We start from the raw sequence: 27520 nt of genomic DNA on the forward strand, positions 1-27520 counted from the left end.
TTTTTATTTCTACTTTTCCTATTTTTTGTTCTAAAAAAAATGCATACATTCTGCCCCGTACAGTGCTTCTGGTAGAACTGCAGTTTTTTAGTCCCTCAATTTGGAGTTATATAACAGGGAATTTTATGATAAATTTTCTTTATGAGATGATAGGTAGTTTCAATTTTTTGTATTGTATTCCTCATCCCACACATTTTTCAATTATATTTGATGTTATGATTTCTCCCAAATATTTACATTTTTGTACTCTACTTACTTCGTTGATGTCAGAAATTTTAAGGAATTTAGTTCTGTTTTCTTTGTCTTTGGAAAATCAATTAGTTTTTTTTTCATAAGAAATTTGAAGACCAATTTGCTTGCAAATTCGCTTAGTAATTGAATTCTGATTTTAGCCTGAGTGGTTCTGAAAGTTGCTTACTTTGAGTTTGAGTTCTGTTTTCTTTGTCGTTGGAAAATCAGTTAGTTTTTCACAGTGCAGGGTTATTATGTAAGGTTTTATTAAACAAGTTACAAATGTCTTGCGGTTAGATATCGTACAAAGTATATTACTAACATGTTTTGGTAACCGACATGTTATATTTTCACTTTTTTGAAGAAGTAGGAAGTACGGTATGCTCTGGCAAATTACAGGATTTATTCTTTCAAATCTTGCAGTTCAAGCAGCAAGTACATCCTATTTATTCTCTGACATATTGCAGAGTATATTATTTATATTTTTACAAAAAAAGTTAGAAATGTAATAAGCTCACTTAGGTTTAGTACAGAGTATATTATTTATATGCATTTTATTAAGCAAGACCCGTTGGTATTAATATATAAATTATTTATATAACAGTTACCACTTACCGACAATCTTTAATAGTAATGTTCCAGTGCTTTCAGATTATTAATCTATCCTCATGAACAATGATGTGTTATGCTTTATAATTATTTACGTTACATGTCATTAATTATACTAAATTAAATTTTATAAAAATGTAATTATAACAATCGATCGTCTAAAGGTAAAATAAAGTCAACATTATGCATCATGTCAGTATGAAGGTCTCAAGAATACTAGCAGGTAGAAACAAAGACGGATCTACGTAGTTAGAAGAAAATTCTTACTTTTTGATGCGTTTCAAATCTTTTGAATCATTTTGGCTCCACCGTATCGAATCAAATTCATTTTTTCAATCGGAAACGGATACGTGATTTTAATGTGTTGTTTTACGGAAAAAACAGTGGCGAAAATCATTTCTCGATCAACGCCTTCGCTTTTTAGTTATGAGCAATCAAAGTTGGAAAAACGGATTAATCGCGATAGAAATACAACGAGTAAAACCACCGTAGTAACTTTTTTATTACGTATTACCTTCAGAATTTCATCCGATATCAAACTTTAAATGGTTAATGTTATAATTAATGGCCCAAACCCTAATAACAGCCTTCTAAATAATTATAATAAAAAATATCTTATAATTTGCATTACCGCTACAAACTAAACGGCTAGGACATTGAGGTCTTATTAATTTAATTATCAAAATATTTAATTTTAAAATTTAGTCAAGTGTTTTTTTTTTTTAGTTCTAAATTATTTAATACGACAAACTTTGAAAAATTTAAACAATTTTGAAATTTTTAAATTTATTAAATTAAGAAGGTAATTTAGATTCGGAGTAACAGTACAAGGTGAAAAGATGAAGATGCTACGATTTGCTGATGATATAGTAATTCTAGCCGAGAGCAAAAAGGATTTAGAAGAAACAATGAACGGCATAGATGAAGTCCTATGCAAGAACTATCACGTGAAAATAAACAAGAACAAAACGAAAGTAATTAAATGTAGTAGAAATAACAAAGATGGACCGCTGAATGTGAAAATAGGAGGAGAAAAGATTATGGAGGTAGAAGAATTTTGTTATTTGGGAAGTAGAATTACTAAAGGTGGATGAAGCAGGAGCGATATAAAATGCCGAATAGCACAAGCGAAACGAGCCTTTAGTCAAAATATAATTTATTTCAAAAATTAATTTAAAGGTCAGAAAAAGATTTTGGAAAGTGTATGTTTGGAGCGTCGCTTTATATGGAAGTGAAACTTGGACAATCGGAGTATCTGAGAAGAAAAGATTAGAAGCTTTTGAAATGCGGTGCTATAGGAGAATGTTAAAAACCAGACGGGTGGATAAAGTGACAAATGAAGAGGTATTGCGGCAAATAGATGAAGAAAGAAGCATTTGGAAAAATATAGTTAAAAGAACAAACAGACTTATAGGCCACATACTAAGGCATCCTGGAATATTCGCTTTAATATTGGAAGGACAGGTAGAAGGAAAAAATTGTGTAGGCAGGCCACGTTTGGAATACGTAAAATAAATTGTTAGGGATATAGGATGTAGAGGGTATACTGAAATGAAACGACTAGCACTAGGTAGGGAATCTTGGAGAGCTGCATCAAACCAGTCAAATGACTGAAGACAAAAAAAAAGAAGGTAAGTCAGTTATTTTACAACAATGCGAATTATTAACTTGTCATTTTGGCTTCTTACTTCAACATATAAGTACTTATATTATACAGTACAGTATTATTATACATATATATATATATATATATATATATATATATATATATATATATATATATATATATAAATAATAATTTTTATGTATATTTTTATAATGATTTAAATTATTATTTTTAATATTATCAATTATATTAACAAACTGATGTCTTTAGTTTATTTTGATTTTTCTAATCTACCAGTTTTAAGTATTTCATTTTCCACTTCTATAATGGGGTTTTTGATAATTTTATTTTTATTTAAAATCTGTAGTTTATATTTATATGCGTGTTTAATGCGTCTTAAATGTGCCTGTCAATGTTAGATGAATTGTAAAGGACTACTTAAAAATTTTCCACGAAACGTTGTACGCGTAAATTAAATTCTTATGTATAGTCTGTATCGGTATAACCGTTTGATTTATTTACAGATCTTTCAATAGTTCTCACATTATTAGAATTTCGTAATTTTTATTAACGATTACGTAATTTTTAATAAATCTTGATAACTAACACAAATTAAAAATAATTTGTTTGATACCCGTTATTGATGATGGTGCCGGCATGTCAAGGTTAAACGGATTACAATAGAAATAACGATGTGTCAGTAGTTTGTACGCGATAACCAATCGCTTTATTATTTTGTTAGGGCTACGAAAAGGTTACTGAAGTAGCAATAAATTTTATTAGTACAAACAATTTGTCATCATAATAGGCTGTTATATTTTTAACGCCGAAAACAATCAAAATGGATTCAGGGATGGTCAAATGGAAATTTCCGTTGAAACTGGAAGCCGAACTTAAATACTTAAGTTATTGTGATCGCGCGAACTTAATCGCGCGATCACAATACTTCCTTTATTTCGTACAAGGATGTAAAAGTCGATATTTATAAATCACAGTTATCTTAATTCGTCCCAAATTATTTTTATTGATAACCGGTCCCAGATTATTTAATTCACTGCTGTAACAATTCTATTTCGCAAATCTTGAAGAGTAGCAGGCGTAATCGGTACTCACCGGTTTGGTCTAGCGGTTAACTCGTCATTGCAAATCGGCTGATTTCGAAGTCGAGAGTTTTAAGGTTCAAATCCTAGCAAGGTTAAGAATAACTTTTTTACCGATTTCATTAGATAGTGGATACCGGTGTTCTTTGGTGGTTGAGATTCAATTAAACACATCTCACGAACGGTCGACCTGAGACTACAAAACTATGTAAAAACCGTTTCGAAGAAACCACGGCCGTCGCATGTCGAAAGAAGAATTTCTTAAGTTAGTATAGTTATTAGGAAATAACCGATAAATATAAATTAATAATTATAATAAATAAGTAATAATAAATATTATTTATTTTATTTTCATAGAAATTTTGAATCGGTATTAGGAAGGAAAGGGTGAAAATTAGTTTAGACTTTGTAAATAATGAATTATCGTGCATAAATATAATAACTCCTGTACATTATTTTAATACAAATTGAGAAATGCAGGGAGAACATTAAAAAAAAAAAGTTACATTGTGCAGGCACGCACGACGCGAAATAATAAGTTTCAGGTGGGAAACGTAAAACACACGAAGGCGTATTGTCCTATAAAAGTATAAGTGGGACCTGACATTTCACAATATGCAATTTTCAAGGATGACGTAGCTTATCGTACGGTGTTTTTGTCGTACACGTATATTTAAACAGATCCTTTCCAGTAATTTTCGCAAAAAATCAAACGAAAAGTACCAAAATACGTCAAGAATAATGATGAAAGTAATAAAATAGCTGAAAATACCGATTTTTAATGTCTCACTGTGTATTCGCGCGCGCGCGCGTTTTCCGTCTGAATTAATTTCTCAAAAAAAAATAAAGATTATAAAATGTCATATTACTTCTACAGCAATATAGTTTTGCTCCTAAAGGGTTTATATATTTTTTTAAAAATATTTACGTATACAAAAAATAAAATTAAATAAAGTTTAAAAACAACAACGATTTACTTTTAAAACGAAATCGTTCTAAAAAATAGAAAATAAATTTTCTGGTGATTTTAAGATAATGAAAATAATTTTCAACATTTGTAAAAAATAACCCGTTGTGCGCCGGAAAAATATTATTTTGTCTTATCGATTTAATTTACGTTCACATTTTTACCTTTATTAATTATCGCAGATTACCTATTCGAATTCTTCAGTAAATATTTTACGAGCTCAGAATTCTTATAAATATTGAAAATTATTTTGATTATCTTATAATAAACAAAAATTATGTTCTACTTTTTAGAGCGATTTCGTTTTAAAAGAAAATCATTATTCAGTTTATTTATTTTTACTTTTTAATCTCCCGCTCGAACTTGTTCAAATGCCATCGATTCATTCAAATCGGTCTATAATTTTTCTCATTCTTTCTTATTCTAATAGCGCTGCGTAAAAAACGTTTGGAATATGTAAAACAAATTGTTAGGGATGTATGATGTAGAGGGTATACTGAAATGAAACGACTAGCACTAGATAGGGAATCTTGGAGAGCTGCATCAAACCAGTCAAATGACTGAAAACAAAAAAAAGTTTCATCTTTTTGTTCCCGCTAGAATCTTTACTATCTTTAACTACCACCGTCCGGAAACGGTGAAATATTTCAGTACGACGATAATCGTAAATTCTTTACAGGTATAAAACATTTGTTAGTGCAAAATTTAACTTATATCGGTCGAGTAGATTTGGACGAAAGAATAACAGGTGTACACGTTGTTCTGCCGGATCTTTTATAAACTTTTCTACACGTGCAAATAACGGAGAAATTTAATATAAAAATATGTATGAGTTTCCGATTTACGACTGATGAAAGAGAAGCAAAAAGGTTTTTTTTCTTTGTTCGATTCAACTTACAACGCTGTTTATTTTCTTCTTCAGAATACAATGCTGTAAAAGTTGTACGGATTTTGTTATTCATTTAACATAGTTATGGTACGTCTTACAAAAAATACGGGTCTTCACGTTTACCTGCCGTCTTGTTTCTGTCATATCGAATCAATTTTTTTTTTTTTTTTAATAGTAAACGATACGTGATTTTAATGTAATGTTTTGTGGAAATAATGGCGAAAACCACTTATCATCAACTCTTTTTTTTTATTTATGAGCACTGAAAGTTGGAGGGACGTAAAAATCGCGATGGATATAAAACGAGTTAAAACCCCCTCGTTGTAACTTTCTTATTACGTACCTTTAGAATTACACCCGAAACAAACTTAAAACAAATAATGTTGGAATTATGGCCCAGACCCTAATAATAAAAAATAACTAATAATTTGCAATACTACTAGAAATTAAACGGCCCGGTCAACCGAGGTATTTACTTTAATTATCATTTAATTAAAAAATTTAGTTTTATATTTTCAGTTGTAAATTACTTAATGCAACAAACTGAAAAAATTTTGACATCAAAAGTTTCTCAAGTCCTTTTACTCGAGATTTTTTCGATACGTGTTGTTTCGTTACAGGTCTCGCTGTAGCAGATCATCAGCATCAGTCTCCCGATTATCCACCCGAGGGAACACACTATTATATCTAAATGATAATTTTTCAATATTTATACCGCATTTAATTTTTCTTTTTAATTTACACTAAATTTTCTTTATAAATAAAATAAAATAAAAGCTCGTTTTATATATATTAATTTTATTTTATTAACTGAACTAAATGTTATAGTAAAATTTTTAAAGTTAAGAGATACTTTTTCGTTATTTAAAACCTTTTTTTTTTTTAGTTTAGATTATGCAAATTAGTTTATTTAATTGGTTTCTTGAAAATAATTTTACAATTAGTTCAATTAATGAAAATTAATTTCTTTATATATATATATATATTTTTTTTTTTTTTTTTCTTTTCATTAATGGGGTTATAGTCTACCCTTTTCCTTATTGTCCAGTCATCATCTATGTGCAGAATATTGAAATTTATTAAAAAGTGTATAATATAATGTTTTTATTTTTTATCGCTTTTGTTTCCTCAAATAAGATTATTATAAATATGCGATAATTTAATTTTAATTGGTGCAAAATACATTAAGTTGTTTTAGATGAAGCCATCATTATCCGGTTTGTTCGCTGTTACAGCGGTTTTCTTTGCGGTTCTTCAGCATCTATCCACCGGCGCCAAGTCCATATCTTGATGTCCTGTTGGTTCATTAAAGCGCTGATCGATTACATTTTAATAACGAATTAGAAGAAAGAATACGAATCAACCTTGCTGTTACACGGGCTGCACCACCGCTGGGCAATAAAATTAAGGTAATTTATTATTTTATATTATAATATGTTATATTATATTATAATATAGGTATATAGGTATATATTATTTTATATTATAATTAAAATGCTTTGGATGCTTGTAATAGAGTATTGAAGGAAATAAATAAATAACATATCTAAAAAAGTGATTGATTTGTTTTACTGAAAGTACAGCCTTAACTAGTTCAGGTACATAAATTACTTAACGATCCTACTACTGATTTATTATTATCCATCAGTAACTGTTACTGGGCGTCAATCTTAGTTGATATATAAATAAATAAAATGTACCCTAGATTAAATGTATGTCTATTTTTCTTCAAACGGTAATAATTAAACATTAGTAACCCATTACTTAACCGAGGATATTAAACGTAAGTTATTTAATATGTTTTGTGCAAAAGTAATGTAGGTTTGGTAGTATTTTAATTTTTATTGTATTATTTTTTTTTAAAGAAAGATATCGTAGTTGAACAGTAGCTTCATATTTTGTGAAACACATTTAGCTAAAAAAAAAATATATATGTATAAATTAATATAAGGAAACTTTTATCCTTGTGGCTGGATGCAGTAAAGAATTTTCAGAGGGGGATTTGAAAATGATAATTAACCACACCTGTGAGATAGATTGAAAACAATAATAATTTTAGATTCCTAGACACTGGTTCTTGTTTTATCTGTTAGACTGAATTAGAATTTCTAGCCGTTTGCAAATTATTATAATTGCATTAAATTGGTGTTTTTTTGTTAATTATTTTTCAAGATGTTTTTAATTCATCATGTGTTAATAATTAATCACGTAAAAAAAAAATAAAAACCCTTTTTTTATTACAATTTTATTTATATATGTTTAAATAAGTGATTTTATTGCAATATAAGGGTTGACGATTAGTAAGACTAAAGTGCTGCTCGAGCATTACGTGTGAGTACTAACATAAAATATTTATTAATGTATAAAATGTTGTTAGTTAATTTTGATGTGCTGCTTGATGTTTATTTTTTTTAAATTTATATAAATTTTTTCATTTTATATATATATATATTTTATTATAAACTCATTTGTTTTATGTACATATACAATTTTTTTTTTATCAGTCATGTTACATTGTATGTACATTCATATGTTTGTTATAGGTTAGATACATATAGTTTATATAAATTTTATATATATATATATATAATATTTTTATATTTATTTAAAGCTATTTGTATTGTTTCATCATTGTTTGTTGTTAATTTTATAATGTTCATGTCAGCTTAGATGTTAGAACCTGTTTCCTGTTAGAATTTACATATAGTTACAACGCATGGCTGACTTAATTCGAGCTATTTTTTTTATTTAAAAAAACATTTATTTTTTATTTAATACTCTGTAAAATGTTCTGGTAATCTTTATGATAATCGGTACCATTTGTAAATTTGCGTACACCATACTGCCAATTAATTTATCTCCTAAAATTTATATTATTTATTGTAAAATATTAATTAGATATGCTAACCGAATGTAATATGCAAAAATTAAAAAATACCGCCCATTTTTTCCGGCAGTTAAAGCTAATGGATTTCTCTTGCACGGTATCTATTTGAATTTATAATAATATTGTTATGCCCGCACTTCTTTGTGTGTAACCTGTTTGAAATATAAATAATTTCAAGTTAGATATCAGGCAAAAGATTTACTGATTATCAGATTGAATAATTTCAAGTTAGATATCAGGCAAAAGATTTACTGATTATCAGATTGACAAAACTAGCAGAGGCCTATGCAAAAAATAAGCTGTAAAATATGTATTAATTAACAATACTCATTAATTATCTATTATTGATATGTATCGATAAGCTATTGAGTTTTTCCAATTATCTTAACATGTCAAAGTACAAAAATAAAAATGGTGTTGGGAGCTGGAACAAGTACCAATATTTCTGATGGTAGCGTTAGAAAAAAATTGGTTATATGTGTCAAAAATTATATTAATTTGTATTAGTTATACATTTAAAGTGAAATTGTATTTCATTATTTACCTGCTTGAAGAATTTTTGTCAAATGGAAAACAGATGTTCATTCCTGTCCCTTTATTTTTAATGGCTATGTTACTGAAAGTTTAGACTAAGACAATATTGATGAACTGTAATTTTGTAGCGATCGATATTTTTATAGATATTATTGTTGTAACTAAGAGTGGGGTGTCAAAACATCCTTATATACAAATCACTTATTTAGTCTCCATAATATTTCTTTTTTTTTAAATTTGTGTTTCTTTTGAAGTTTGATATTTAGTTGTGTCTTGTTTTCAACCTGTCGTTGTTAGTTAACTCTCAGCAAAAGGTTTGGATTACCTGTTTTGGAAATGTCATGTCAGTATCTTGTAAGCACAGTTAAATTTGGATGATGTGTTTAGTATTTACTTAATTGTCTTTATAAAAGATCGGTTTTTAATTACTTAAATTTATCAGAATATTTTATAAACTTATACCGAAGAAATAAAAGTCTAAAGTTAGTTAAAATGCCTATTTTTTTGTATATGTAAAGTCTAAATAAAATTACAGAACACAAAAAAATTTACTACAAGTTAAAACAAATTAAAAACTAGATACTTTTTGTGATTGATTATTACAGGTTTTAAGGAAGTTGAACTGTCAATAATAATGCAGAAAGTAATAACATTTAATGAATTATTTAAGACATTAATGAGATAAAACTCTTTAAAGAAAACCTTTGTCTTTCGTGATAAATATTTTAATTTAAAAAAAAAATGTTTTAATTTGACTAAGATTACATATCTTTTGATTTTGTTAATTTTTCTAGATTTATAGTAAACATGCCCTAAACATAGCAAAATTTAGAGAAATGTGGATGTATTCATAAGTAATTAATTTGAAAGTGTTTTGTAATTATTTGAAATGTTTAAGCTATGGTATTTTTACAACACGACAATCTATCAGTACAGTTGTGAGCTAATAATTGAAAAAATCTAAATTAATAAATATACCAAAAATGGTTGTTTTCCGACTACATTCTGAAATGTGAAGTTGTTAATTTGTTGTATGCCTTTTTAGAACTCAATTTTGTCGTAATTTTTTATATTTGTTGTTGCTAGGAGATCAGTGATGGAATGTTTATTAGTCGATCTTGTATATTTGTTTATTCTTTTTAATTCCATTACTGTGTAGAATAGACCTTCTACCTTAATAATTTTTTCATTAGATTTAAATAGATTTTAATTCATATTCAACATTAGTGTTATTATGAATGCCTTAGCATGCTAAATATATATAATTTTCTTTTTGAATGCAGTGATTTAGTGTTATATATTTTATACCATCTGTTTATTTCTTAAATTGATTTTTCTACTGCTTTTTTCATTTTTAAATTTAATCTTTTAAAAATATTTTTAAATGTTCAATTCAAATCTGTTAATTTTATTATTGTTGTCCAGACTTTTAAATAATACAAACTGCACAGATCAATAATATGAAATTTGTAGGTAAAAGTAATGTGTGGAATTATACTCGGTCTGACCATTAAAACATAGTTTGCATTATTGAAAAGTGAATGAAAGATTTTTCTAAAAATGAATCAGAAAATTCTACAAAAAATTTCATTACTGTATTTGGAACCAGATTATAAGAAATTTAAATGTATTATATTAATACATGTTTTATAATGTAAATAAATGTTTGAAAATGTAAATAAAAGTTAGGACGTTATGGTCAATCTTGAGGTTCACTAAAGTATATCAATTGAATTCATGCTGGCTTCTTACTTTTATTTTATTTATTTTTTGTTAACTTTAGAATTTTGTTTCTTCTTATCAGATGTAAATTTTGTGGCCAAATTTTGTTAAAAATATTATTGCATATTTTAAAGAGGTTTGGTTATTTTATTATACATAGTTTTCCTGCCTTTTATCAACATATTCTAATGTTTTATAGATGTCCTAATGTAGCTTTAATTTTGTTTATGTTTCTTTCTAAAGCTTTGGCAAGCTTTTGGTTCTTCAGTGATTGAATTTGGTGAAATGTGTGCACTGTTTATCCGATCTGCTGTAACAACTTTTTAATGTGTTCCATATTATACAACAGTGAGATAGATAATGATTGCAGATCAAATCCAGTGGCAGAAGTATCTAATTAAATTTCACTAGCGAGCAGATGTTCCATCTTATTGCTGGTGGCCGTTGCAGTTCTTATCATTTCAGAACTGGAAGATCCTGTTTTCCTGGATTGCTGAATTATCAATCAAGAAATGGACAATTGGCCCCTTAACAGACCAGTTGTAGTTAAATTATTTACGTACGTTGTACTTGATCAATGTATGCTTTTTTCTGTTATCTATATTGCGGTTGGAACTGCTTTAATATAAACACAGCTTCAACAAAGAATCATGGGAATTATTCACAACTGCACTTCTTCCACCATCTTCGTATGGTTAATCCTTACCAACATCACAGACGCCCATCCATTTGGTCTGCAATGTAGTTCCTATTTGTTATCTGAGGAAGAATAAACACCCTCCAGCATGCTGCAGGAACTGATTGCACGTAAACACTGTATGTTCTGCATTGTTCTTTTCCCCACAACAGTCACACTTCGCAGAGGGTCTCTATGACCCATACCATAATTGGATCAACCTCACTGTTAAGCCTCATTTCACTATTCTTGCAGTCCAGCCATGTCTAGAGGTCTGGGATCAGCCTGTGGGTCCATCTATATAATTAGGTAAGCCTAATTATTAAAAATGTTACCTTCTGTAAGTCTCCCTTCGATTAGTAACCAGGTGTTTACCTTGAGAAATACATTCAAATGTGTGTTTATATTTTGACTGTAGCAGATCAGAACGGTTTTTACACAAATCTGAAAATTTTACATTATCTGGTTAATAAATATGCCGCAATGTGTTTACCGTTCCTTTAAAAACAAAGAAACTAAAAACCAACAGGTCCAGGCTCTCTCATTATACCTGTATTCATATTCAATTCAGTTTTATGTAACTTTTTGAACTACACAACTCTCAGCAATTTATTGGAAGTTTCTGTACCCCATTTATTCATCTCTTATTAATGATGAAATATTTTGGGTGTGTATTTTCTAATAGGTTGTTTTACAAACAATTAAAACCCATGATTTTTTTTCAATTGTACACAGTTGCATCTACACATGCAATAAGGTGTTAACATCATTCTACACTTTTCAAGAAAATAGCCATTAATGTGTCTTTCTTTTTCCTGTTTAGCCTCCGGTAATTACCGTTCAGATAATACTTAAGAGGATGATAAGTATGAGTGTAAATGAAGTGCAGTCTTGTACAGTCTCAGTTCGACCATTCCTGAGATGTGTGGTTAATTGAAACTCAACCACCTAAGAACACTGGTAATCCACGATATAGTATTCAAATCCATGTAAAAATAACTGACATTACTAGGACTTGAACGCTGAAACTCTTGACTTCCTAATCAGCTGATTTGGAAGTCAAAATCAATATACTTAAACACTAACACATACTTAACAATCTTACAAAACTTACAACATTTTCAATATTGTATTGCAATATTATACATTATTGTATACCAAATTAACAAAAACACGCTGAAAATCATAGCAGCTGATAAATAAAACCGTATATTAAAAAAACTAAGTTATACGCTATATACTGCAATTCACCAAGATCAACATTGTTGAATGATATGAAATTTATGAGCACACTAAATTAAAAGAAAAATGAACAAGCATAACATAGATTGAATACACATATAATTCTGTCACAGACTAGGATTTACTAACCATTTTAAGATAGGTGCTTCTGAAAACTCCACAAAATAAGGTCCTGATAATTATCTTTTAAAAGTCTTTAGAAGAACAAGATGCGTTTGTTAGAAAGTTAGTTATCATTTTCAATACTGTTGAAGAGTTATCGCATTTCCCCATACGCTGTTCAGTGAACATAAATATCACGATTGATTATAGCAACCTATGTTCTTTTATACATTGTAAATTGTTCAATAATGTTTTGCTGATTTGATAATAATTTAAATTTATCATCATATAACAAGGTTTCATAAAATATGTCTTAAACATTACTTATTTTGGCCTTGCCTTGTATTTTTTCTATTCCTTATTTATTATGTGTCATATAACTTAATTTGTTGCTTCTTATTTCATTGTAACTTGGATTCTATAAACTTGTTTGACAATCTATCAAGATTAGTATGTTAAATGACACCCCTCTTAATGGCTGTGTTTTTGTGCAGGTGATTGTGGCATTAAGAGGGCACTCATTGAATTAATATAAATATTTTTAGTATTTCTATTCATTATGGATTTAAATCCGTTAATCTAACTCTTTTTCCTAACCTTATATCAACTGCAAGATCAGTGGTTTTAAGTTTAAATGTATACGCCTGTTTCATGGCGTGGTTTTTTGGGTAAGTGATTTTTTAGAGTTCGGGATGGACATTTTTTAGAGTGTGAAAATTGCACAACGCATGACATGCTGATGTGCTAAGAATTTAATGTTGCTTTCAAGGGGTTTTGTGTTTGTTTGAAATGTTGTTTGAAAATTGTATTGTGTGTAGGCGAAGCATCTGTTGATGGTTAAAAGATTGCATGTATAAATTAAACATCAGTTTTCTAATTTTGAACGCTACCCTTTGAAGGTAGCATTCAATTCAGCATGTACATACATGTTTGTGTTCAGCGGTATGGACTTCTACACCTGTTAACCACCATGGTTTCACATTAGGTGTGTGTATATATGGGTGTCTACTTTTTAATTTTTTTTTTCATGTTGATAAATTTGAACTGTAGGTGTGATATTAGTTCCCAGTGGTATAGAAGTAACCTTGAGTGTTTACTATCTGTAATTAATTGAATTTGGACTCAGTATCAGCAGCATTGTTTCAAGGTCTTACCAATCTGTATACTGTGTTTACCACTAAATCAGCCTTGTTATGGTAGAGATTTAGGTCTTGTGTGCAATCAGTTAGTTTCAAGTCTTGTCCCATTTGTGCAAGTAACTGTGGGTTAAATTGACCACCATCAACAAAATGATATCTGATAAGTAACTATGTTTTGTTCTCTCATTGGCTTATAACATGGTGTTTACACTTAGCACTGCCTTAAGGTTACGTGTTCCACATTCCCTGAAACCCACAGTCAGTCCAGGTCTAGGTTGTATATGTTTGTAATGCATTTGACATAGTGCTGCTGTATGTGGGAACTGACTGTTACCCTGTTGCTCAGATTGTTATGATAGACTTCAAATTGCAGCTAGAATGTCATAACACTAGTTCACTACGGAAACTGCATTTTCTATTCATGACACTTCCAGTGGGGGTACTTGCTTCTTCCGTTAGGCTGCTGTAGCAATAGCAGTGTTGTACTAAAGCCTTACCTTACTGACTGCATGTATCTGCAGTCTACGGAAGTTATAAACATATTAAGTTCTTAATTTTTTAGTTTGTCTGCAATAATTAATTCTAGATTAATAATATATAGTCAATTCTAGATTAAAATATTTTGGAGATTTACCTTTATTTCTTCAAAGCTAGATTTTCATTAACTACAGTTTAACTACATTAGTCTGAGTTCCATATAATATGCTAGTAACGTTGTTTTCACATGGCACTTATGCATGAAGTGAAGTGACTATGTTAGTTGTTTTCAAAATTGATTTTATAATATTGCATCTTCTATTGCCATGCATCTTTTATGGGCATAAGTGCCATACATGTTAATATCTTTTTGAATATCATGGAACTGATATGTCAAGTTCTGACACATATCTTCAGTGATGTTCTCAGTTTCATTAACAATAGTTCAGTATAACATCAAGAAAAGTATAATGTGGTCGTGCAAATTTAATAAATTATACAAGCGAATACATTTTTAATTTTTTAACATATATCATCTCTCTCTCTTTTTCCTGTTTAGCCTCCGGTAACTACCGTTTAGATAATACTTCACAGGATGAATGAGGATGATATATATGAGTGTAAATGAAGTGTAGTCTTGTACATTCTCAGTTCGACTATTTCTGAGATGTGTGATTAAATAAAACCCAACCACCAAAGAATACCGGTATCCATGATCTAGTATTCAAATCCATGTAAAAATAACTGGCTTTACTAGGACTTGAACGCTGGAACTCTCGGCTCCCAAATCGGCTGATTTGGGAAGACGCGTTCACAACTAGACCAACCCAGTGGGTTAACATGTATCATCTGGTTTCAGTTATGATGTTTTGTTTACTGATGTGGGCACAATAAAGAAACTGAAATAAATTCTTTTATTGAACCTTGGAATTTGTTAGTTGTAATAAAACCTCTATATTTACAAAGGTCTAAAGAAGAATATGCTTACATGTTAGTTGGAATTACCAACAGTATTAGAAAAATGTTTTGATAAGTGCTTTCTTAAATTTTGATTACATTAATGCATGTTTTTTATGTAATATTTTTTTAATTTTTTACAAGTGTATAGCCTTGTAAAACTAATCTAAATGTTCGAATGACAAATAAAATAATGCTAACTATATGTATTTAGGTAATAGAGAATATTTTGCAATGAAAATACATAATACTTTACGGAAAAGTTCAAAGTTTGAATTTTGATCAGGCTTGACATTCTTCTCCCACTGTAAAATTAGTCATATAAAATTCATTAACTGTAACCAACAGAATTTTCTCAGTAAATAAATAAATAAATAAATAAATAATGAAAATCCAGAGATAATATTCAACTATTAAAAAATTAATACATATTATTGATTAGAGACATTGTGTATAAGCATTATTTTTTTGATTTACATTATCTGTCTCAATCTTTATTGTGGGCGTGTTGCATGTAAAACATTTTGAGATGTATGAGGCACTTAGCTGCTTTCTTTGAGAGTGATGATGTTCATTATACAGGTAAATCTTGTTATGAATTTAGTCAAGGTATTAATTTATAGAACTAAATATCATCTGTATTTCAGTGGGCTTGGCATACCTATATGCCAAGAATTCTTGAAAGACTGCAGAAAAGAGTTGTCTGCATGAGACCAGCCATCAAAGACAACTGGATGCTGCATATGACAATGCACGTTGTCACACTGCACTCTCAATTAATTAGTTTTTGGCAAAGAAAAGTATTTCTGTAATTCCTCAACCACCTTATTCACCTGACTTTAGTCCCTGTGAGCTCTCCTGTTCCTGACTTTAAACGGTAGAAACATTAAAAAAAAATTTTAAAGGTGATAAGAGTCCATGTATAATTGGATTGTAAATAAAAAGTTTTTCCGAACAGTCTCATTACTTTATTTACAGACCTCATATGTATAGAAATTAAGTAAATATATAATATCTGAAACCATTAATAAATCTTTCATGTTCTCATTTTGTTACTGATTGACCCTTACTTCTTAGCTGCACCTTGTGTTAAGTAGTAAAGCCCTATTATTCTTGTTTGTACATCTTGTGTGTTACCACAGGCATTTAAGAATTGTCGGTAAATTAATTTTAGTGTACAATTTAACTGAGTATATGTTTTTGTGCAGTTTATTTTCAGATTTTTTTTTTTAGACACTAGCTGTGGAGAAAACATACATTAGACCAGCTACACTATATAATCGTCAACAACTGACTAATATTAACACCGGAGAAATGCATACTGAGGCTACAAGTTACGGTCTTAATGACAATCCATACAGTTATGATGTGTATTCTGCTAGATCTGACAATGTATTAACCCAGCTCGGTTCATTTAGATGGCAGCCACAATTACAACACCTAAAAATGCAAGAAAGATTATATCACCAACAGCACCATAATTCCATTAGAAATCAAAATAAACAAAATAATGCAAAAGCAACAACTGTAACCACAAGTAGGTCTTAGTTTTAACAAGAAGTGGATTGTAACTATATATTATTTTATAATTAACAGTGCTGCTTGTAGATTCTATACAAATAATTTATAAATGTTAAGAGCATGCATTAGAACTGGTTTCAGTGGTTTATTTTCAGTGATGTTTTTAATAGTTAAGTTTTTTAATTGTATAATAAAGAAATAAAAATTCTTCAAATTACATTAAACATATTTTAAAAACTAATCATAATTATGTTCCAAGAAAGATAATTATATTGTAATATATTACAATATATTACTCGTATGATATGTATATATATATATATATGAGTAATATATTGGTAAGCAGTTTATAATATATATAGTTAATTATAATAAAAATATGAACAGTTTTAAAATTTTATTATATATGTTACTTCTTACTTTATTTTAATTTCTTTATGTTAACTTCCTGTTTGTTTCTTCTACTATTTTGGTCTGTTGGTAGATCATCCTCTGATTATGTGTTACAATTTTGAATCATTGCTTTAAAATATATGAAACATCAACTATTTATGCACACCTGCAACATTTATATCCACAACTATCAACATAATTTATATATTAATATAAATGACATTTATATTAAATGGTGTTTTGAATAAAAAATGCTAAATTGTTTATTTAAAACTAAAAGTCATGTAGATAGAATGTGAATTAATTAAGATAGTAAAATTCTAAAGATAATTTGGCCTAGCCAAATCGATATACTCTTATTGTAATAACTGTATTATTATTTATAAAATGTAGTATTAAATTAATGAATATTATTTGTTAGAATTTCTATCAAAATATTGAAAAATAAACAACTTTCTTTTATTATTTATTATTCTTTAAATTATTATTCCTTTACATTCTTTTTTTTTTACTATTTACATTTCTTAATTTTAAAAATAACTATTAAATATATATAAAACTTTGGGAAACAGTTCATTAGCTGTAAATAAATGTACTACTTCAATTTCCAGCTGCCCAAATTTGAATTTTTTCAATAAAAATTCTAATCTTCTGAATGAATGGTTTTAGAATTTCATTTAAATTTAGTACAGATTTTAAAACCAGAAATGTTAGAGAAAACAAATTTGGATATCTTTTTATCAATTTCAAAATAGCAGACACTGAAATATTTTAATTTTTATTTTCTCAGCAGCTGTTTACATTTTAAAATTTTGGTTTATCAAAATTGTTCAACACTTTTTTTGTACCAAAATAAAACCTCGTCTGTATAAATAAATTTCAAACAACCTATCTGTAGTGGGAAATATCTTTCAGGTATTTTATTTATACTTGTTTTCATTTCTTATTGCGAGCCAGTTTAACTTTACTATATTTATAATTGTAATGTGTTTGTGTTGCTAACTGTATTGTGTTTTTTCAACGAATGAAATGTTCGTTAGTGAATTCAATATCCATGTATGTGAACACTTTTTGTCTTGAATTTTGATTTCTGATTCAGATTAAGCATTGTTAGAGGATTACAAAAATACACGAATGGCGGCAATTGACAATCTGGTTCACCTCAAAACAGCCTCCAAAATTAAAATTTTTATTATGCAATAACGGTGTAAGCTAAACTTATGTAAAACTAATGTTACTATTGTACAACATACATTATTTAGGAAATGTTATGTCATTTGCAGTCTTGCATAGCGTTACTGATGAAATTAAATAAAAATATATAAACCAAATCTTTATTATTATATATGTAAACCATCCCATCAATTAAAGTTACCTCAAAGAGAATGGAAAAAACTATTTCATAAACACATAAAATAATTTCATAACTAAAGTAAAGATTTTGTATTAAATATGCTTGTCTGTAAGAAGTTTATTGGTTTAACCTTAATAATTAAAATTGTTAAATATTTTTACTTATATACAATTTTTTTCTTTACTTTTATAGTAGTTACTTAATTTGATATCTCACATATCTTAGCAGATGAATGGTATAGGAATGCTGTTAAGAAAACTATTAGATTACTAGGTGCAGATATCAATAGTGATCATGTGCTACTTATGATTGAAATCAGAATAGCTTTAAAGAAAGTTGAGAAAGTGAAGGTTGTTAATAAACAGAACTTAGAAAAGTTGAAGAAATTGGATGAGGAAACAGTGGGAGAAAAACTAGATAAGGCAATTAAAGAAACCAAAAAGCAATTAAAGAAGACAACACAAAAAACTAATGAGAACAGTGAGGTGACCTAGCTGAGAATAAAAAATACCATAGTAAAAATGGCAGAGGAAGAAGTATGCTGTTATGATGGAAGTAGAGCCATGAAACCATGGGTAACAACAGAAATGCTAAAAAAAATGGAAGAAAGAGGCATATAAGAATAAAATAGGAGAACAAATTAAACAATTAGGTAAAGAATAAAATACAAAAAGCTGGGTAAAGGTGATTGAAAGAAGAATGCAATGATATTGAGGATCTACAAAAGAAAGAGCAGTATGATATGATGTGTAGGAAGGGAAAAAGCTTTACATGGGAAAGCTTTAAAGGAAAAATTGGAGAGCTTTACATGGGAAAAATGAAAAAGGAATATTAAAATGAGAGAAATTGAGGATAAGGATGCTAAAATGCTACATAAGGAGAAAGATGGAAGGAATATGTGGAGGATATGTATATGACAAGAGAAAAACATAAAGAACTAAATTTAGAAGAGGAATGAGAGATAGCTGAAGAGGATAAAGGACTATCAATATTAAGATGTGAAGTTCAGAAAGCCCATAAAGAAATGAAGATTAAAAGATCAAGCCTGTATTAGTTGAACTTCCCAAAGAATTTTGTAAACGCTTAAAGGAGGAAGACATAACTGAACTGTGTAATAGGATATACCATATGGGAAAATTTCCTGAAGATTTGTGAAAATGGTAATGATATCAATTCTAAAGAAACTACTTTAACTAAGAAACTACTTTTTCTGGTACCAGAAAATATGCAGTACACAAAAGGTTTAATAGCCTATGCCGTTAAAATATGGTTTAGAGTCCTAAACCAGAGGTTGATAAGAATAATAGAAGAGAATGCAGAAGAGGAACATGTTAGCTTCAGAAAAAAAAACAGATAAGATACCATCAGGCTATTTCGGATCGTTGGAGAGTGATATTTAGAGAGGAAGAGGAATGAATCTGTGTTTCATTCTAAATTATAAGACAGACATGCGGCAGTTGCATCGTGTGCACCCGAATATCTAATGTCGAGTCTCCTCCCGATATTAGATATTCGTGTCTGATCCTCGTATGCCCGAACCGTAACCGGCAGAGGACCACTTCCTCACGACGAGAGTTCCTGCAAGAGGAGCCCCATGGCAACACTGAGTTTTTAATCCGTCGAAGTTTACTATCGACGACAGCCGTCCAGCCACTTTGCCACCTTGCTTGCAGTGATTGTTTTATATGATTAATAAAATCAAAGGTAGTAACTCGGGTGGTGAAAGGAGACTGAATACACGCATCTTTCGCAGCAGAATCTGCCATCTCATTACCAAGAATCCCAACGTGGCTAGGGATCCAGCAAAAACCTACCCCCTTGATTCGTTTTTCTAATTCAGTGATTTTATCATAAATGCCAACGACGACAGGATGTCGACGAATAAGAATGTTTCTATATTTAGGGCCAACGATACATAGAGCCCTATCCACAGCGAGTAGTTCCGCGGTGAACACACTCGTAACACCGGGTAGGCCAAACATATAAGTCTGTTCATTGAAAACAAAAGCACAACCAACGTTACCATCATGCTTCGACCCGTCAGTGTATACCACCACGTCTGGGTTCAACTTGGTGAGGAGAAACTGATTGTGCCAATTTAAAAGAAAAATACTGTGAAGTTTAATTTTGAGCTCTTTATAGTCATCCCATGAACCACTTAAGTACTGGTCAATAAAATATTACATGTAAAGTAGAAAAGACAAAGCGACTTAAGCAATATTACCATTTTATTCAATCAACTTTGTTTAGTGTAAGAATATATGCTCTTAACACAAATATTGTAATCAAATTAATATTATTAACTGAAATTTTCAGATTAAAATTAATATAAATCCTCACAAATTGACCATGTTCAGCAAAAAAATATTTTTTTTAATAACACTGAACAAAGACTTATCAGTCAAAGTAATAATTAAATTTACATCAAAACATTACAAGAATACTTCCGAGTCATAGCGAAATAATGTCAAAGTCAGGTGCCTTAATTTTATACTTGATCATAAAGATAGCTATGCAGTATTTCTGCTGCAAACAAAAACTTTCTGCATCAAAAATTATATAATTATTTCAATCAAGTTATTTAGATGCCATTACTAAATGAAAATACGAACAACTACCTTTATCTTATTAATCCTTCAGGCAGGGAGCGCGTGAAAGTCACGCACATGTTAAGTTGGTAAGGGCATAGGGTTGAATTACGTTATAAAAGTACAATATCTAAACAGAGGAATTATGGCAAACAGAATCATAATTATTTGAAATTAATTTATCGTAAACAAAGTCACTTATAACGTATTTGTTATAAACTATTTTAGATGTAGGCTTTTTGAAGAAATAACAATTTTAAATTTGATATCTGTAACTTGTAGCATAGTTTAAAAATTAACTACAGTACACTTTCTAAACAGGAAAAATTGTAAATAAACTTTAACTTTACATTAGGTAGCATTTGCTCATGTTGAGCTTTGTGGAATACTCTTGCCAAATATTGCAATGCTGTTTGTATTTGAATAGGTTTTGAAAGACCTTTATTTATGATCTGCTTGAAGAGTGTATACAAATTCACTGACATCATGAAAATTTTACAATAACATAGTACATAAACTTGACACAATTGAGGCTTTCATCAAAGCAAGACTTTTTTATAGAGCTTTTCACTTCCTTAATTAAAAAATACGTTTTAAAACACGTTCAAAGTCATAATGTTAAATAAAAATATATCTGCACATATTCCATGCTGTGTAACACAGATTTCTTATGTTTTAATATTTTTGATGGAAGTGAAAAGCCTGAGAAGTTTTTTTTATTAGATCATTAGGCCCAAAATCTACTTACTGATTTTATTGGAAAGAGAAAATTATATTCTTTCTTTCAAGCCAATTTACCATCAAATCAGAAACATTTGGCCTGTGTATAAGCATCAAGGGTTATTTTCAGAAGACCTGTGTACTGATATACATCCATCAAATTGGAAGTAAAAGGTTTTTCTTTTAATCTCTATTACAAAGCTGACATTTTGTAATCTAATAGTTACGTTGTTACTGTGGATAGATCCGGATCTGCAAGTTCTCAATGTGCTAATACGTTGAGCATATTACTTCGTTTTCAACTTCTGCTTATTTTATTCAGGTGGTCCTTAAGATCAGTGTTCAAGCGAGGATTATGTCAAGGTAGTTTTGGATTACATTATTTCACAAAGGTAATCTGACACCCCCTATATGTAGCGTTCTGCTAGTAGTTAGTTTTTCTAGATAAAAATAAATATTACTATCTTTACTGGATTGGGTGAAGCTTCCACAGCTACAAGTATTTGTCCAGTACTCAACTTTTCTTCAGCAACACTGAAAGTGTGATGATCTTGGGACAGTAGTGCAACTTGACATGTATAAATCAATTTTATAATCATTCAACAAAAATATCTGATTTTTATAAACTGAATAGAATAGGTTTAAGACAAAACTCTTTCGTAATCACCTGATAATTTTCTTTAACTGGTCTTACATTTTTCCAGAAAATCATTATAAGGTTTCACAACATCTGTCAATCTCATACTGAGGATAATTAACAATTATATCAGTTAGCTTCCAACCAAGCAGTTAGTTAGTATACCAACAGGCATTGAGTGTAATATTGCCACAGACACCACTGTAAGCAACTGTCAAGTCCAGGAATGCATAAAAGCTTTATTCTACTATTAAAACTATTCAAAACAGCTAAGTCATGATCAGTACTTGATTCTCACAACGTTGTCCACGTATGAGCCAAACCTCACAAAATGGAAAGATAGCCAGGCCAACTGAGAACATATTTGGTTCTAGGTGGTAGTCATATTCTCTGCAGCAATCTGTACACAATACAAAGAAGACCATGAGGAGTGCAATACTTATATATGGATTTTTGATTAGTGAAAGGAGGAACTATAATGTAAATATACAATTTTTATTAATTATTCTCAAATTAGTAAAACATTAAATGATTTTGTACTTCCAGCCAGCCCAAAACCTAACCAAATTATAAATACACTGCCAGTTATATATAAGCCAGGGCTAAGCAGAATAATTAATAAAACAAATAAACTCATGGAAAAAAACATTAACAACATAAAAATAAACATTTAAGTAAATATGGTTCATTAATGAAAGATTAGAAAGAAATCATTTAAATATGGTTTGCACCTAAATGAATTTGTTAAAAAAAGATTAGGTATTGGTTAGCTGAATTGATTATATGTTTTCAATCACCAGATAAAATAATTCAGATAAGCACACATAAATACAATTTTTAATAAAGGGACAAAAAAAAAGGAAATGATTTTAGATATGGCAGCGAAGACTTAGTAAAAACTGAGTTAATAGAAAACAATATTAGTAGTTGTAGAAAAGCCAAAGACTCTATACATTAGTTGTAGAGCCAATAGTGATATACTCACTAGAGTGAGGGAAAGGAATTTAACTATTTTGAATAAGGTTAATAATTGTAAATTTGGCACAAAAGGTTTTATGTTCACACAGGTCAGAGCAAAAAAAAAAAAAATACATAGTAAAATATTTAGATAAATGTATATTATTACACCAAAATATTTTTTTAAAAATTGAAATTTAATAAGTAGCTTTTAAAATGTATCCTTACTCAACACCTTGGTTTTCATAGAAAATTGGTTAAAACAGCAAGAAATGAATCAATTTAATATTACAGATTATTTATTACATGATTATTATTGTAGGTATTCATACAAAAGTGGAGGCATAGCTATTAATATAATACAGGCCAAGTGTATTTATTATGTGTAGATTGGTATCAAATACAGATATTGAACTTACTACATTAAATTAGGACAGAGGAAAAATAGTACAGTGTTATTGTTATATATTGTTCTCCAAATGGAAACTGGAAAAAGATTTTCTGAGAACTTTTCATAAAGTTTGGATGAACTTGCTGATAAATTTAAAATTGCAGTTTTAGGAGATTTCAATGCAGATGTTAATAAAAATACAACTGTAGCATGCAAATTAATCTGAACATTGGTAATTTTTTGTTTATTTCTATCTTGTAATTCACTGCTTGACTGCACCCATTCTTCAAGTTCTTTGTTAATGTGAGGCTATTGTTTTTTGATTATTTAGCAATTTTCATGTTACAAAGTGTTTTACCAAAGTTTTTTTTATTTTCTATTATGAAATCTTATTTTTATGTTTTTTGTTCTGCGTGTTTTGAATATATAGTAATGGATTTAACACCAAGAAAGAATTTGAAAATTGTTTCTCTTTCTGAGCATACCAGTAAGACACAATAACAAATAGTCAAGTGTGGTGTTGGACAGGGACAATGAATGCTATTTTAAAACAGTTAAAAGAAACTGGTTCCTTTTACCTCAAAAGAAATGCAAATGTGGCCATAATAGAAAAACTACTGCAATACTAGATCAAGATTGGTTATTAATGATAAAAAGTAAACTTGATCCAAAATTATCTGCTGTGAACTTAAATCAAGAATTACTAACCAGTGGAACAGATTTACGTGACAACTGTTATATGCCAACTTCTTGCAGCTGGATGTAAAGCTTGTTGACCAACTAAATAGCAGCTTTTAAAACCATCAATCTGCAGAAAAAGGCACTTGTGTGCCAAAGCACGTGCTAACTGGACCAAAGAAGACTGGAAAAATGTTATGTTTTCTGACGAGTCACATTTACTTATGTTCAGGGGCAGAGGGTTCCATGCATTAGAAAAATATCAGATAAAAATACATCACTGGCTCATATCTAACAATCAGTTACATGCACAAAAAAAATGTTTTGGAGTTGTTTCACATTTGAAGATGTGTTTTACTTCCAGTAGATGATATGTTGAAAAGTGATGGATATATCAAGATTCTGAAGGAAAGGGTTGTGACTACTACTACAAAACAAATTTCTACAAGACAATGTAGTGGTTCAACAGTATAGACCATGCCATACTATCAAAAAAATGGAAAACGTTTTTGAAAAACAAAACATTTAAGTGCTTTTGAGGCCAAACAACTCCCCAGACTTAAATCCAATTGAAAATCTTTGGGTGAAAGTCAATAAACAACCCTATGAATTCTACCACAAAAATTGATCTCATTAATACAATATCAGCATGGTTTCATGATGAAGAAATATAAAAAGATGTGTAGTACACTTGTAGAATCAATGCAAAATGGTCTACGAGAAGTGATTAAGAATAAAGGAGGACAAATTAATAATTAGACATTTACAAATTGTATAAATATCATTTTTTTTCTAAAAAAAATTACTTTTTAATATAAAAATAAATCTGTTTGAATTAATTTGCATCTACTGTAGAATATCCACCCCAAATGCTAATTATTAAGGAATCTGAATCAAATTTGAAAACCTCTAATAGTTTGTTAAAGAGTTATTAATTATTTTCTTGAAACTATAATAAATAGTGCTAGTTCAAACTGCCCAACCATCATTTTGAAATAAATCACTTTATAGATAAATTAACCTAATTGTGAAAAATATCTTTTCACAACAAAACACTTGTGAAAAAAATATGTGTATATTTTCACATGCTCAGAAGATGAGCATACATTCAAAATGAGTCAGTCATATTCTAAATTTTTAACAAATACATATTCAGAATATGAAGGATGCACAAAATGTTATGTTGATCAAATTTTGAGTAGTAAATTTTAATTAACACAAGTTAAACTTACTTTTGGTTTTTTTTTTGTACTATGGATTTTTGTTTTATCTACTAATTTTTTTTTACATTTTAGTTTTAATGTATTCAGAATGCAAAAATATGTATATGAAACAGCAGCATATGGAGCATGAAAAATATTTGTGAGGCAGGTTATATCTATATTCTACAGTACTAATAAATAAATCTCTTGGGAGTTTTTTATCCATGCTAATCTCAGAATCTATAGAAATGATTTCAATAAAACTTTGCACGGTTATAGTAGGCACTGAGAAGAAGGTTTTCTACTTTGTTTGATATCAATATGTTAAAAAGAACTGAGTTACTACAAAATTTATTCTCTTACCTTCTTAACACACGCACAAGTTAGTCTAACAGTGTGTTGCATTACTCATCCCACTCTTCTCTCGCCATCATTATGTCACACAGTTTCTTCAACAGCAGAGCTGATTGAAAAGGTTTTTACGGACTCGCAGTCAACAACTTTCTGTTTCAACTTAAAATACACCAGTTTCCAGTTAATAAAAGTTTTGCCATGACCGTCAATAAGTCACATGGTCAAACTTTACAGATAGCTTGGCGTAGATTTATGAGCTGCCTACAATTTTCATGGGCAATTGTATATTGCATATTCTTGAGCAGTGCGCTCATTTTTTGCTGTGATAACAAAACCAAAAATGTATATAAAAACACTATTTTGTATTTTTCTACAGAAATCAAGATTTCATCTATCTCTCTATTTATATGAATCGTTTTACTGCATGTTTATAAATATTTCAAAATTATCAAACATTGATTTTACTTACCGAGGATACATGAATGACTGCTCTATTACTTCATACTTTGGATATTCATGAATCACAGTAAAAAATATTTTACATGTACTATTAACGATTTATTAACTCGACAATTGCTATAACAATCATAGTTCACATGTGAAGCCATAGGTACCTGCTAGTTAAAAATAGTAATGAAAATAAAGAAGGTATATCATTTTTGAAGCTACCATTTGTAGACAATAGATCACCAGTTGTACCCTATGAATTCCCCCACCAGTTATCATTCTAAAAATTTCATTTTAAAATAAAAGACATGAATTTAATGAATTATATTTGCCAAATTGATTATTCAAATAATGTTTAGTTAGTATGACTTCAAAATTTGGTGGTTTCAGGATTGATCTTTTGCACAACAGTCTATCATTCATTCATCTCATCCTTATCTAAATAATTTGGTAAACAAAAATTAGTAATATTAATAATTTGGGATAATATTTATAATACAACCCATACTAAATATAATTAGAAAATTATATTTTTCAATCAGATGAAGTCTAAGGAAATATGATTGGTTAGGAAAATATCAAAGTGCTTGTCTTCTACTTAGCTATCTTCTGTGACGTAATGTTTTTAAATGTTATATACCAAATTACTACCTACCCATTTTAGTGATATATGACAAGTGGGTGGTGAGACATGCAAGCGAGTGTTGTATGGCACAACGCTTATTCTGCTCATGCGTTTAGGTTAGCTCTAGGAGCTAGTTGGACAATGGTCACTAACTATTTCAAGGCTGTTTGTGGCACAGACATTCGGTCTTATGCTTTAGGGTGAGCGAATGGGGTGGTGGCGGGAGAAATAACAAGCAAACCAAACCTCTTTTATATATATCCATCAAATTAACTAAACTTGGATGAAGACTAGGCATCAACCCAATGCCTACTTCACCTCTTTTCAAGATTCTGCCACAAACTTCTCTTGTATTTGTTTTTCTATTGTTCTACCTAATTTTCAACATCCTTCTATTACACTACATTTTTTAAATTCTATTATTTTCCTTTCTGCTCATTCTATTGACCATGTTTTGCTCAATCATATATATTTAAAGCACATTTTCTGATTTTTTGATGTTTATTACATACTAG

General features: G+C 29.4%; 2 long non-coding RNA genes across 6 annotated transcripts in view; one reads left to right on the top strand and one right to left on the bottom strand.

Moving 5' to 3' along the window:
* The window catches only part of LOC142324943 (uncharacterized), a 39307-nt gene extending 21793 nt beyond the window's left edge, over positions 1–17514 (top strand). For 2 of the 4 annotated variants that reach the window (XR_012756448.1, XR_012756449.1), the window contains 2 exons: positions 6592–6811; positions 16372–17514. This is a non-coding gene — a long non-coding RNA (uncharacterized LOC142324943). The remainder of the gene's footprint in view (positions 1–6591; positions 6812–16371) is intronic. The other 2 variants (XR_012756446.1, XR_012756447.1) reach the window with 1 other exon arrangement.
* On the bottom strand, positions 17092–26623 carry LOC142324944 (uncharacterized). Of its 2 annotated transcripts, XR_012756450.1 has the most exons (4): positions 26403–26623; positions 25943–26253; positions 22639–22751; positions 17092–17218 (listed from the first exon to the last, which is right to left on the bottom strand). It is a non-coding gene; the product is annotated as an uncharacterized LOC142324944 (long non-coding RNA). The 2 variants fall into 2 exon arrangements; XR_012756451.1 differs by lacking the exon at positions 25943–26253.
* Between the last annotated feature and the right edge of the window lie 897 nt (positions 26624–27520).

This window comes from Lycorma delicatula, chromosome 5 (assembly GCF_047948215.1).
Source record: "Lycorma delicatula isolate Av1 chromosome 5, ASM4794821v1, whole genome shotgun sequence".
NCBI classification, from domain to species: domain Eukaryota; kingdom Metazoa; phylum Arthropoda; class Insecta; order Hemiptera; family Fulgoridae; genus Lycorma; species Lycorma delicatula.